General features: G+C 41.6%; 1 protein-coding gene across 4 annotated transcripts in view; it reads left to right on the top strand.

Annotated features, from left to right (window-relative positions):
• The first annotated feature begins 1,882 nt into the window (after positions 1–1,882).
• INO80 (INO80 complex ATPase subunit) overlaps positions 1,883–13,994 on the top strand; it is a 144,205-nt gene continuing 132,093 nt past the window's right edge. For 3 of the 4 annotated variants that reach the window (XR_015252593.1, XR_015252592.1, XM_086710400.1), the window contains exon 1: positions 1,885–2,389. The gene's annotated coding sequence lies outside the window, so the exon portion shown is untranslated. Of the gene's footprint in view, positions 2,390–13,994 lie in introns of all 4 variants that reach the window. The other variant, XM_086710399.1, reaches the window with a different exon arrangement.

Below are 13,994 nucleotides of genomic sequence, written 5' to 3'. Positions count from 1 at the left end.
GTAATTAAGGTTTCAGGTGAATTTAAGGTTGCTAATCAGTTGATTTTAAAACAGGGAGATTAACCTGGATTATCTTGGTGGGCCTGATATAATCACGAGGGTGCTGAAAAAGGGTAAGAGTTGGCTGGATACGATGTGAGAAGAACTCAACCTGCCATTGCTGGCTCTGCAAATGGAGGCTTTGGAACTGCAAGCCAAAGAATGGGAGCAGCCTCTAGAAGGTAGAAAAGGAAGTAATTCTCCCAAAGAGCTTCCAGGAAGTAAGGCAGCCCTGCCAACACCTTGAGATTTTAGCCCATTTTGAGACCTCTATCAGTCTTCTGATTTATAGCACTGTAAGATACTAAGTTCGTGTTATTTTAAGCCACTGCATTTGTGGTAATTAGCACAGCAATAGAAAAGAAATAAAACAGTCAACCCACACTTGAACTGTAAGACTCTACTACCTGCATTTTGGTCCCTCTAGGGGATTACTGACTTTATCCCCTTTATTCTTTTCCTTTTGGTCTATACTACAGTCAGCTCATTGTTACTCAAATATTATCTTAGTTGGTTTTAGGTGTTTAATTTTGGGGGTATGTGAAACATAACTATGGTTTTAAGAATCAGTCCTTTACTGGGGCGCTTGGGTGGCTCAGCTGGTTGAGCGTCTGACTTCAGCTCACGTCCTGATCTCACAGTCTGAGTTTGAGCCCCGTGTCGGGCTCTGTGCTGACAGCTCAGAGCCTGGAGCCTGCTTCGGATTGTGTCCCCCTTCCCCCCTCTCTGCCCCTCCTCGGCTCATACTCTGTCTTTCTCTGTCTCAAAAATAAGTAAAAACATTAAAAAAAAAAAAAATCAGTCCTTTACAACAGTATTTGCCACTCCCTCCTCAATCCTGCTGCCTTGTTTCCACTCCTCCCCTTATTCCCACCCTCCTCTCCTGCCAGACACCAATCACTTTAGTTTATTAGCCCCACCCCCCCACCCCGCCAATGAGCAAATACTTGCGTTTCCCTACGTCTCCTTCTTTCTTACGGAAAGTACCATACTTTTGCCTTTAAGCAAAATTAACTTTTTTCAAAATTCACTTTTTAAAAGTGCAGTGAACTTAGCACATGTAGAAGTCTACTTAATGACCTTAAGGAAATGCTGTTCTGCTTAAATGCTAAGGGCCAGATCTAAAGGATTTAAAGCATTAAATGTGAGGAAACTGAAATACTGCAGCACAGTTCACTTGTAGGAAAATCTAATCCTTATCTTCAGTTAGGCTTCACTAGGTACTTCTAATCACAGATCCTGTTAACTGAATCTCACTAACTCTAGTAAACGTGGCCAGCACGGGGCTTGCACTGTGGAGCTGGCACAGACATCAGGCTCATTCGGTGGGTGTGAGAACAGAAAGACATTTCCGGTGACAGTTTTATGTGTTCCCAAGTCCTTGATTCCTAAAGATCCACCTAGGCATTTACCTAACGAGGCCACAGCATCGTGATCTTGGTCCCTAAGCCTTAAAGGGAAGCCCAAACCTGTACCGTATTTAAAGAGTGGCTCTACACAGCAGGTACTTTCCCAACCCGCCTACAGTGGCTGCAAACAGGACAAACTATCACACCGGAGCCTCACCCTTCCCTCAAGTGATCTCAGTGTTCGGTGGCCTCTAACAAACTAATCATAAGCACCCTCCCAACTCCTGCCTGCGGAAACAAATACTCCCAGGATCCCAGGCTGTTTCGATTGACGTTACTTCCGGGGAAAGTAACCTTTCTCCGGCGGTTGCAGGACTGGAGAGGTCTCGCGACATTTGCTCCCGCGAGATCTGCTTGCTCACTCTAGCGATGACATCCTCCTCCTCCTCCCCGCCGCCTTTCGGCAATCTTCGCCAGTCCCAGCCCCGACCAATCTGCACTCAGATGGCATGGATCAGGGTCTCCCCCCGAACCCCAGTCCGCTCTGGGCGTCAGGCGGCAGCGGCGGGGTGCGAGCTGCACGAGGCCGACGGCAGCGGCACTGCGAGAGGCCACGGGCTGGCGAAGAACAGTGAGCGTGGGCGGGGCGGGGGTAAGCTAGCTGAGTAGCGGCTCGATTGTTCTGGCCTGGCTATGGCGCCTCTCCTCCCCCCCGCCATGGCTCCCCGTGTCCCTGCTCCGCTCCTCTCAGTGAGTGAAAGTGGCCGCCGCCGCCGCCGGCCCAGCGCCCGCAGCCGCCTCAGCGCCGCCGCCATCTTGGGGTCCCAGGAGCCGCCGAGGGAGCGAGCTAGGAGCGTCCACGCCCAACGCAGTCACCGTCCCACAGCCTCAGAGAGCGAACCGCGGCTCCACCGTCGGCGGGGCGACCCCCCCCTTCGGACCCCGCCCGCACCCCGCCCCCCCTCCGCCGCCGCCGCGGCGGCGGGGCCCGGCGGCCCGAGGTGAGGCGACTTGACGTGGGCGGGCGAACCGAGGGGGATTTGTGTAGGCCCCGTTGCGCCCCTCTCTGCGGGCGACGACTGGGCCGCGTCTTAAAGGGGCCGTCGCCCCCGGCCCTTGGATTTGTTGGGGTTAATAGGGAGGATGGGTGTGGACACTCCCCGTAGTGTTGGGACCTCAGGGACCTGGGCCTCGTCCTTCCCCCTTTTATACCTCTAGAGGCCTGGGGTCACGCGGTGACCTCAGATAGCCGAGGAAGCCCGTGGGGCGCCCACACGTGGGGAGTGTGTTAGACCAGGTGCACGTGGGACCCGGTGGGGCGGTGTCGGGCTAACACGTGTGTGGGTTTAGGGGTGGGGTGGGTCAGGGCGGGGGCTAGGCTCGAGTGGGGACTCCGTGAGGTCTTTATCTGTCCTCTTAAACAAATGAGATCTAAGAGCTTGATAGTGTGTCAGTTTATGGGGAGCAAGTTGAGATGTGGGTGAATGGTGCGTGCTGCTTGTTGGTGTTAGGTGGGGACAGCCTAACACGTGCACATACTTAGGAGTGCGTAGGGGACACCCATTGTGGTCTTTTAGGCTTTTGTAGGGTGTCCAGGCAAGTGTCATCCTATTTTGACATTCCTTCTTGAGGTAGCTGATGAAAACTACTACTTCCGTAATCAGCGAGGGTGGAAGCCCCCTACAGTTTAGGAGTGATAGAGCCTAAGAATGCACTCACTATTTTAGTTTGCAGCCAACTGTTCGCAAATTCTTTGATTCATAGATACACTGCCTAGTTTTATGTTCGGGTACTTGTTGGTAGGAATGGGAGATGGAATTAGCAGGTTACTTGTTGGGAGGAATGGGAGAAAATTAGGAGGTTGACTTTGCTAAAATCACAGGTAACCGCTTACTTTTCCAGTCAATGACTTTCATGATTGCCTTTCCCAAGGAGATTTTCATTCTGGTTTGCTAGTGGTGGCGTTTTATTTTCAGGCAACAGCTTTATTGCAATATAATTCACATACCAAAAGACTCAACCTTTTTAAGTGTACACTTCTGTGATTTTTAATATATTCAGAGTTAATTGTACATCTTTCAACTCTATGTAATTCATCACCCCAAAAAGCCACCTTAGTAGTCACTACCCCATCAACCCTTCCCGCAGCCCTTAGGAGCCACTAATGTATTTTCTGTCGTTGTAGATTTGTCTATTCTGGATACTGGGTATAAAGGGAATCATACAATATGTGTCTTTTTGTGAGTGGCTTCTTTCACTTAACATGCTCTCAATGTTCATCCATTGGTAGCATGTGTCAGGACTTTATTCCCTTTTGCTGCCAGTAATAATCCATTCCCTTTGTGTTTTATGCTTGAAATTCTCAAGCTCTTCCTATAAATCAACAATTTGAGGTTATTAAATGTGGTAAAAGTCACATACCTTACTAGATAATAAAGCAAACTTGTGTTTTTAAGGGTTAAATTCTATTATTTTAGTTTACTGTGTTCTTTTCCTCTTTATTTTGTTTCAGAAGAATCCAAACTAATTTTCAAAGATCCGTGTCTTTTAATAGGTAACTGTAAAGAGCACAAACGTGATTAGAAAAGCTTATGACTGATAAAAAACAGTTTTGAGTACATCAAGGTGAACATCTGATTAAGTCTAAGCAACAGACAATAAACTATGGTGTTATGATTTCACGTAATAAGAGTTTGTCATGGTACTATCAAGGAAAGGTATCATAACAGCTTTTGACCGCTGTTGCTTGTGTAGACATGGGGCTAGAGAGGCAATAATAGACATCTTGCTGCCCTCAAGAAGATTAAAACTGGCTTCGAGGTTTAACGTGTCAATATACAAGTTCACACAAAATGTAAATGCTGGGGTACAATGAATTTTCGAGAGTTCAGAATGGGATAGGTTTAATAGGAAATTGAATTTGTGTGGGAAAATGACGTTTTAAAGTTGGCAAGTTTTAAAGTTGAATCTTAAGCATAAACATTTTGACATGATAGGCTGTAGCATACAGAGAATGAGAAGAGTTGGTAATACTAAATACCTATTATGGGTACTAATCCTAATCTTGAGGGCTCTGGTCCCACCTAATTCTATCATCTTTGGAGTTAGGATTTAAACATATGATGGTCGGGAGAGGGTCACAAACATTCAGACTATGGCTTACATTAAGTTAGAAATTCACTTATAGAAGCATTCGATTCATTTGCTAATCATGATGTGGTAGGTTTGTTAGGGTTGAAAAGATCACAAAGCATAATGCCTGGATTTAATAAGTACATAAGAGAGATTTCCATATATGTTAGGTCAGAAGTAGGAGATCAGTAATTATAAATGTAATTGACAGATATTAAAAAATCATTGGGGGAGTGCCTGGCTGTTTCAGTTGGTTGAGTGTCCAACTTCGGCTCAGGTCAATGATCTTGCGGTTGGGGGTTCAAGCCCCATGTTGGGCTCACTCTTGTCAGCACAGAGTCCACTTTGGATCCTCTGTCCCCCACTCTCTCTCTCTCTCAAAAACAAACATTTAAAAAAAGTAAAAGTAAATAAATCATTGGAACTAAATGCTATTCATATTTTTAAGGGACTAAAAGACTGTGAATCAGCTGTGTGACGTGATTTTATAAACCTTCACTACCCAAGGATTTGACAGCCCGTGTGACAGTCTATTGAGCAGGGTTCTTAACATTTTTTATGTGCCCTGGACCCCTTTGCAGTCTAAAAAAACCTGTGAACACCTTCTCAGAATATGACATTTAAATGTATAAAATATAGTTCACGTATTTATGATGTAAGAAATATGCTTTTTATTACTGAAACAAATAGTAAAAGTTGGGGTGTGCTGCTTACATTCAGAAATGAAAGAAATGCTATTTTCAGTTACAGTTTAGCAAAAATAAGAATGTGAATTTTTCCCCATCCAAGTTTATGGACCCTAGTTTAAGAAAGCCTTTGTCTTAGAGAGGCCTGGATGCATAGATAAGTGATTTCATGTGGGGCAAACCAGTGGTTTCCATAACAAGAAGTAGGATGCGGACTCTTAAATTCATATTCTCAAGAACATGACTTCTTATGGGAAAAGCAAGTGATAGTTTAGCTAAGGGGAAACCTGGTAACGTGATGGAAAGACATTGTTTTTAGACTAAAAAAAGATTTGGGTTTGAGGGGTTTGAGTCCCACTTAACCACTGGGTAAGCTACTCAACATTTTTGAGTTTCAGTTCTCCTTATCTGTAAAATGGGAATAATAATTTTCACTTCTGAGATTAAATGACATGTTAACTGTAAGACAGCATATTGATGAATGTTGGTTTATTTTTGTCTGTGAGGAAATACGCCAAAAGCTATGACATATTTATTTAAAATTTTTTTTTTATGTTTATTTATTTTTGAGAGAGAGAGCATATGCACCAGTGGGGGAGGGACAAAGAGAGAGGGAGACACAGTCCTAAGCAGGCTTCAGTCTCTGAGGTATCAGTACAGAGCCTGATGCGGGACTGGAACTCACGAACTGTGAGATCATGACCTGAGCCGAAATTGGACTCTTAACCCACTGAGCCACCCAGGTGGCTCATTCATTTAAAAAAAATTTTTTTTAAGTTTATTTATTTTGAGAGAGAGAGAGCATGAGCACAAGCACGGGAGGGACAAAGAGAAAGAGAGAGAATCCCAAGCAGGCTCCTCCGTGCTGTCAGTGTGGAGCCTGACTTGGGGCTTGAATCCACAAACTGTGATACTGTGACCTGAGCCAAAATCAAGAGTCGGACACTCAACTGACTGAACCACCCTGGCTCCCCTATGATCCCCTATGATACACATTTAGTTTTGATTTGGGAGAAGGGAAACTATGTAGTAGGAACAACCTGTATGGTATATGGGATTGTCTCTGCGTATTCAAGTATAGAGTCATCTTTTGATAATGGTACTAAGGATATTCTTGTAAAAGAACAAATAAGGTACCTTTGGGTTTGTATGTGACAGCTAGCTCTTTTGTGTAAGAGGTTAGTAGCTAAGTAGAATAAACAGGATAAATCTTTCACAGTTTTGTGCAAGAACAGAGAAATGGCTAGTAAACATCAATATGGTAAAAAGGATGTTCAGGTGCTCAGTTTATTCCTGAGAATGTTGCCTGAGTGTTGTCAGAAAGGCCGACAAAATGTTAGTCATTCCCTGGAAAGGCATGAAAAAATAAATGGACTGCGTTATCTTGGTACAAAACCACAGTTACGTCTACTCTTAGACTATAGAATGGATTTCAATTACTGCACTTCAGGAAATAATAAATCAAGGGGTGCCTAACTGGCCCAGTTGGAGGAGCATGTGACTCTTGATCTCAGGGTCGTGAGTTCAAGTCCCACATTGGGTTTAAAGATTACTGAAAAATAAAATGTCAAAATAAACAGGAGGGAAGTTTCCAGAAAATGGCAGTATAAATGATGAAGGCAATGGTAGGGCTTACATGTGAAGATAAAGAAATTTGACTCCATATTGAAATGATGAAGACTGGGATGGACTATGATTAAATTAAATTGAATTAGATAAAAACATGCATTATAATCCTGGAAAATTAGAATCAGTTTGAAGGATGAATATTGTTTGACAGGTGTATAATGAGTGGTTTGTTTATGAAACTTACTAGCAAGGAAGATGGTTAAGGTTCAAGAACAAACCAGACACAATGTTACGGTTATGAAGCCAGAGACTTTTATGATCCAGTCCTAGTTCATTTCAGGTCAGCAAGCCATTTGATGATGCTTGTACCTAATGGTTTATGTAACTCCTTATTTTGTTCATTAGATAAATATTCATTGAACACCTAATGAGTGCTTTTTGATTTTCCCAACAACAATTTGTTGAGCATCTGCCACACTCAAGGGACTGTGGTAGATTCTGGGGATGTACAAGAGAATTAATCCACTTGTATGTGTATGTGTGGAGAGTACAGAGGGGCTCTGCAAAGATAAACACAGGGTTATGCAAACTCTAGGTGCCATGGGGAAGTATAAACCTAAATATTTCTTTTGAGTTGTTGATAGGAATTAGTAGTAGTTTTTTGTCTTTTTTTAAAAAAATACATTCTTTTCATATGTTTAAAGGCCCTGTTCTACCTTGTTAACAGAAGCATTGTAATCCAGTGGCAGTATATTACACCGAGCCCCTTCTAGATCCTAGAGCCAGATAACCTGAGTTCGAATTTTAACTCTCTTATTAACTGTATGATCTCTGGAAAGCTATTTAAGCCTCACTGTCTTCATCTGTTAAATTAGGAGAGTAATAGTATCTACTTCATAGAGGGTAATTGTGAGAAATAAATGAGTAAATTGCTTAGAATGGTCTCTGGCACATAGTTTCTCCACAAGTGTTAGCTGTAATTACAAGTAACATTCTTTTTTGACAGTTTAATTAGCTTAATCTAAAATTTTAGTTTGTAAAGTGTTGAAATCAGAACTTTTTTGAGTAGGAAGAGTCTCAAATCTTTTTTAAGATAAGGCAGGGAAAAAATACACCAATAAAGAAAATAGTTACAATGTACTAACCTTTGTGTTTATGTAATGAATACCACTAGATGTCAATATTTAAGATAACTCAGAGATGTGGTATTTTGCAACATGACATATTTTAGTTCAGGGTCTAAAATATTTCTGTCCTGCATGTTATTCTAATGTTAGTAATAGTTTGCCTTTTTTAGAATCATTCTTAGAATATAACAGAAGACCAGGCTCTGGGGTAGGGCTCAGGAAAGTTTTTCTGTAAAGGGTCAAATAAATCATATGCTTTGCTGGTCATACCTTCTCTGTTGGAGCCATTCAACTCTGCCCTTCATTTATGGGCACTGACATTTTAATTTCATAGAATTTTCATGTGTCATGAAATAATGATTTTCTTCCCTCACTTATTTAAAAATATAAAAAACATTCTTATCTATCAGGAATAAGAAAAGGGCAGTGGGCTGGATTTGATATGCAAGCCATACTGTCCTGACTCCTGCTCTAGAGTCTTTACAACTCTGGCTAGGAGATCTTGTGCAAGTTAGTATAAAGCCTAATGCCATCTATTAAATGGGGATAATAATAGTATCTACTTGATATGGTTCTTAGAAATAAATAAGATAACCTGTTAAGTGCTTAGCACCATCCTTGACACATAGTGTTAATAAATGTTATATATTATTACTTTTTATTAAAAAACTTTTTAAATTTTTATTTATTTTTGAGATAGAGATAGCGTGTGAGTGGGGAGGGGCAGAGAGAGACAGCGTGTGAGTGGGGAGGGGCAGAGAGAGAGAGGGAGACACAGAATCCGAAGCAGCTCCAGGCTGTGAGCTGTCAGCATAGAGCCTGATGCGGGGCTCGAACCCGAAACCACAAGATCATGACCTGAGCTGAAGTTGGACTGAGCCACCCAGGTGCCCCTATAAATGTTATATATTATTATCATCTCAGTGATCTCCTCATTTTATAATGAAGCTGTTGGAACCTTGAGAGGATAGCTGATAGTCCTAAAGTCTATCTGTGGCTTGTTGATAGCATTAAACTTAACAGTTTTTGACTTCAACTTCTCTGCCCAACCATGCTGCTTCCTTAGAAGATTGTAGTACTTTGTAATTTATTTTTATTTTTTTAAATTTTTTTTTTCAACGTTTATTTATTTTTGGGACAGAGAGAGACAGAGCATGAACGGGGGAGGGGCAGAGAGAGAGGGAGACACAGAATCGGAAACAGGCTCCAGGCTCTGAGCCATCAGCCCAGAGCCCGACGCGGGGCTCGAACTCACGGACCGCGAGATCGTGACCTGGCTGAAGTCGGACGCTTAACCGACTGCGCCACCCAGGCGCCCCTGTAATTTATTTTTAAAGTAGGCTCCATACCCTGTGTGGGTCTTGAACTCACTACCCTGACATCAGCAGTTGCATATTCTGACTAAGCCAGCCAGGTGCCCCTGTAGTTAAAGTGCTGCTTGATAAAACTATTATTTTGGATACTGTAATGGTGGATACATGACATTATGCATTTTTCAAATCCCATAGGGCTTTTCAGCGCAAAGTAAACTTTAATGTGTACAAATAAAACAAAAATCATTTTGGAGGTAGAGAGATCCCAGGAAGGAGTGCAGACTGTGACAAGAGAATTTAATTGTGTTAGAAATATATGAAACAGCCTCACTGAAAATGGAAGGGAGGTGCTGACCTAAGTAAACTTGGAAGTGAGTGGAATCTAAGACAAAAGGAATTGCACATAAGCACTGTAGTCTAATTGATAAAAGTTGTATCCCATGAAGGTGCAGGTTAATTCTGATACTGATATACATGTATATTGCAATTGAACAATTAAGTAAATGGATGGCAAGAGACAGGTTTCTTCTCACTGTTAGAGTGTGAATTTACAGATAAGCAAGGGACGGAGGCTAGAATGATTCACGTGGTAATAGATTGGAGTTGGGGACATCAGCATGAACTCATATTTTTAGCTTAACACAGATGGTTACATATTGAAATAGTCATGTATGTGTATGTATACATGCTTGGATTTATACCCACATATATTTCTGTGCTGTGTCCGTTGAGAAGGTTGAAGGAAACCCAGTAGCAACACCTAGTACCTAGATCTTCATTTCCAATGCATTTTTTTAAAGATTTTTTTTTTTAATTTTTTTTTTTTTTAATTTTTTTTTTTCAACGTTTATTTATTTTTTGGGACAGAGAGAGACAGAGCATGAATGGGGGAGGGGCAGAGAGAGAGGGAGACACAGAATCGGAAACAGGCTCCAGGCTCTGAGCCGTCAGCCCAGAGCCCGACGCGGGGCTCGAACTCATGGACCGCGAGATCGTGACCTGGCTGAAGTCGGACGCTTAACCGACTGCGCCACCCAGGCGCCCCTAAAGATTTTTTAAAAAGTTTATTTTTGAGGGAGGGAGGGAGGGAGGGAGAGAGAGAGAGAGAGAGAGAGAGAGAGAGAGAGAGAGAGAGAGAACAAGTGGGGGAAGGGCAGAGAGAGGAAAACAGGATCTGAAGCAGGTTCTGTGCTGACAACAGACAGGAGCTTAAACTCTTGAACCATGAGATCATAACCTGAGCTGAAGTTGGGTGCTTAACTGACTGAGCCAACTAGGTGCCCCGAAATTTTAATTGGTATTTTAATTGGAATTGCATTGACTCCATAGATCAATTGTGAATAATGTCGTTATTTAATACAAGGAACAAGAGCTCCTTGGAGAAATGACTGATTATAGGACTGGGCAGGAAATATACAAGATGAGCCTGGAACATCTTGTAGTGCCAGAAAGTAGGGAAGTACTCTAACACCCATCACCACAACAACACAATTGCATGATAAGGATAAGTCAGAGGAGCACAGGAGCCTGCTGAGAACTCTCAATGGCCAAAACTGGTACGATTTGAGCAGCAAAGTAAACAAAGCAGCATTGGATTATAACTCATAATATAAAATCAATATTTCCAAGTCTGTAATGTTGTAACTAAATGAATAAATGAATATCCTGCTTAGAATACTCCATTAACATAGTGTTATGCCCCAGGAGCCTCTGGTTTGCTTGAGGTCCTTGCGACAATACTGGAGTTTAAGTATGTGAGACTTTGGAGTCAGACTTCTTGGATTTCAGACCTGGCTCTGCCACTTCTGGCTGTGTAAAATGGAAGTTATAATAGTGCCTGTGTCATAAAAGGATTAAATGAATTCATGCAAATATAAAGCGCATGTACGTATAAAATATTTGGCACATAGCTCTCAAAAGAATGTGTATATAGCCTCTTTATTACAGTAGTATTTGATACAAGGTCAGAAAATTTGGAATCCCACTTGGAATTGTTTGTAATCAAGTCTCCCTTCCCACCCCCCCAGGCTTCTGTTGAAGAGAGGAAAAAGTCTAACTTCAATTTAACAAGTGTTTTATTGAGCACATAGTTTGATGTAAACATACCTACCTTGTTCTAATTGACTGTAGACTGTATAGTGACTGTGTATACTGTATAATGACTGTATAATGAAGAGAGTGAGAGTAAATGTATTTAGTGTTAATAAAATCATTACACACCTAAGTGACTTAAATGTTTAACGGTTGAAAAGCAAGATTAATTTATAATTTAGTATATAGTTCAACTCGTGCTTATTTACAGATGTTTGTCCCTAAGATGAATTACCTGAACTTAGGTTTCTCAGGCTTCTTTGGAGAACATAGTTCCACAGAATTTCTCTGTTAGTGTGTCACTTCCAAAATGAAAATTGACTTTTAGTATAAGAAAACTAAATATTGTGAATTTTGGAAATATTGGCTGTTTATGGACGATGTCTCTTACTTAAAAACAATTTTTTTTTTTTTTTTACATTTATTTGTTTTTGAGAGACAAAGCACAAGCTCGGGAGGGGCAGAGAGAGAAGGAGACACAGAATCCGAAGCAGGCTCCAGGCTCTTAGCTGTCAGCACAGAGCCCGACATGGGCCTTGAACTCACAAACTGTGAGATCATGACCTGAGCCAAAGTCAGACGCTCAACCGACTGAGCCACCCAGGCGCCCCTGGATGTCTTACTTTTTATTCTCAATAATGACCTTTTGCCATCTCTCCTATGATAATGAAGAATTAACTGTATGGAATCGATAGCTAAATTTTCCCAGCACTTTGTGAGGGATCCCTCTTTTTCACGAGTAACTATTAAGCTAATGCTGTCTTCCCTTTGCTGAGGAATGAACTGAGTTTGTTAAGATTTCTGGGTTGTCGATCTCTGTCCTTTAATTTCTCTCATATGGAAGCATCTTTTTCTCATCTATCTCATTTCTGGAAAAGGTAAGTGTCTTCATGGATCTAACTGTAAAAGTTGTTGAAATCACTGGTTCTTCAGTAAGATCTCTTCAGTTTTGTTTTCAAAAAAATTGCTTTTGAGTTTATTTATTTTGGTGGGGAGGGGCAGAGAGCGAGAGAGGGAGGGAGAGAATCTCAAGCAGGCTTTGTGCTGTCAGCATAGAGCCTGACACAGGGCTCGAACACATGAACTGTCAGATCATGACCTGAGCTGAAATCAAGAGTTGGACACTCAACTGACTAAGCCACCCAGGTGCCCCTGTTTTCAAATTTTTAATGTGATGAATTGTTATTAGTTCAGATTGGGTGTTTTTCACTAGAAGAAAAAAAGAATGGGACTCCTGAGGGACTCAGTCAGTTAAGCATCTGACTTCAGCTCAGTTCATGATCTCATAGTTCCTGAGTTTGAGCTCTGTATTGGGCTCTCTGCTGTCAGCGTGGAGCGTGCTTTGGATCCTCTCTCTCTTTCTCTCTCTCTCAAAATAAACATTAGAAAAAAAAAATTTTTTTTAATGTTTTATTTATTTTTTTTAAGACAGAGAGAGACAGAGCATGTTTAGGGGTGGGGCAGAGAGAGAATGAGACACAGAATTGGAATAGGCTCCAGTCTCTGAGCTGTCAGTGCAGAGCCTGATGCAGGGCTCAAACTCACAAACCGTGAGATCATGACCTGAGCTGAAGTGGGACACTCAACTGACTGAGCCACCCAGGTACCCCAGAAAAAAAATTTTTAAGTTACCATGTGGAAAGGTCCATCTGATACCTCAGGAAACATTTCCTCCCTTTTGGATTTTTTGATTAGTAATATATAAACCCTAAATGCTTAATAAATAGGGGTTGAGCTTGTTTGATTAAAGATTCTATTATTTATACTATTGAACTCCATAGAGGCAGTTGCAGTAATAGGCTTTTTTTTTGTTTGTTTGTTTTCATTCTGATAAGGTGTTTATTCCCTATCTTGGTGAAGATACTCTTCTAGGAAGTTGAAATCATACTTTTCTAGAAGAAATCAAATGCATTTTAAATTTTTTCTTTTTGGTAACATACTTCATTTTGGCATAATAGTAGTCCAGTTTCATTAATGAAGAACACTAGGAAAGGGAAAATGTGGGTAAGCATTTTTCCTTACACTAGACCTGTGGGGTAGGACAAAATATTTTCTTTTTGTCTTTTTAGAGATTTATGAAAGGTCTTTCCTTTTTTGGCCAGGGGTTTTTCATTCTATTTAAAATGGAGGTGTTGGGCGCTTGGGTGGCTCAGTCAGTTGACTGACTCTTGATTTCGACTCAGGTCATGATCCTAGGGTTGTGGGATCGAGCCCCACGTTTTCTCTGTGCTGCGTGTGGAGCCTGCTTATGATTCTCTCCCTCCCTCTGCCCCTCACCCTGCTCATGCCGTCTCCCTCTTTACAAAAAAAGTTTAAAATGCAGGTGTTAATTATTTCTGAAACTTTGTGCTTTGGGTAAACTCTGGGCTTGTTAAATTGCTAGACTGTTCTCAGGCTCTTGCAGTGATCCCTTTGAGCAGATTGTTTCTGGCCTGCTTGTAGAGGGCTCTGTCTGCCTCTGTTCCTTGAGGACAAGTCTTCTCATTCAGTTTCTGGTATATGATAACCTCTTAGTGAATATTTGATGGTCTGAAAGGAAAGTTTTGGTTCAACTAGGATTTTATTTAAAAGATTGCTCTGTGATTGATTTACTTCTCATCTGCCATGTGTTAGGGTGACTAAAAATTTATTGTTTAAAGGTGGATACTTGTGAAAGTGAAAGGAGAGGGATTATTAGTAATTTTGCTT

This window comes from Puma concolor, chromosome B3 (assembly GCF_028749965.1).
Source record: "Puma concolor isolate L17-30 chromosome B3, mPumCon1.1.hap2, whole genome shotgun sequence".
Taxonomy (NCBI): Eukaryota; Metazoa; Chordata; class Mammalia; order Carnivora; family Felidae; genus Puma; species Puma concolor.
The sequence above is the reverse complement of the archived record's forward strand: the minus strand, read 5'-3'. Positions and strand labels throughout refer to the sequence as shown.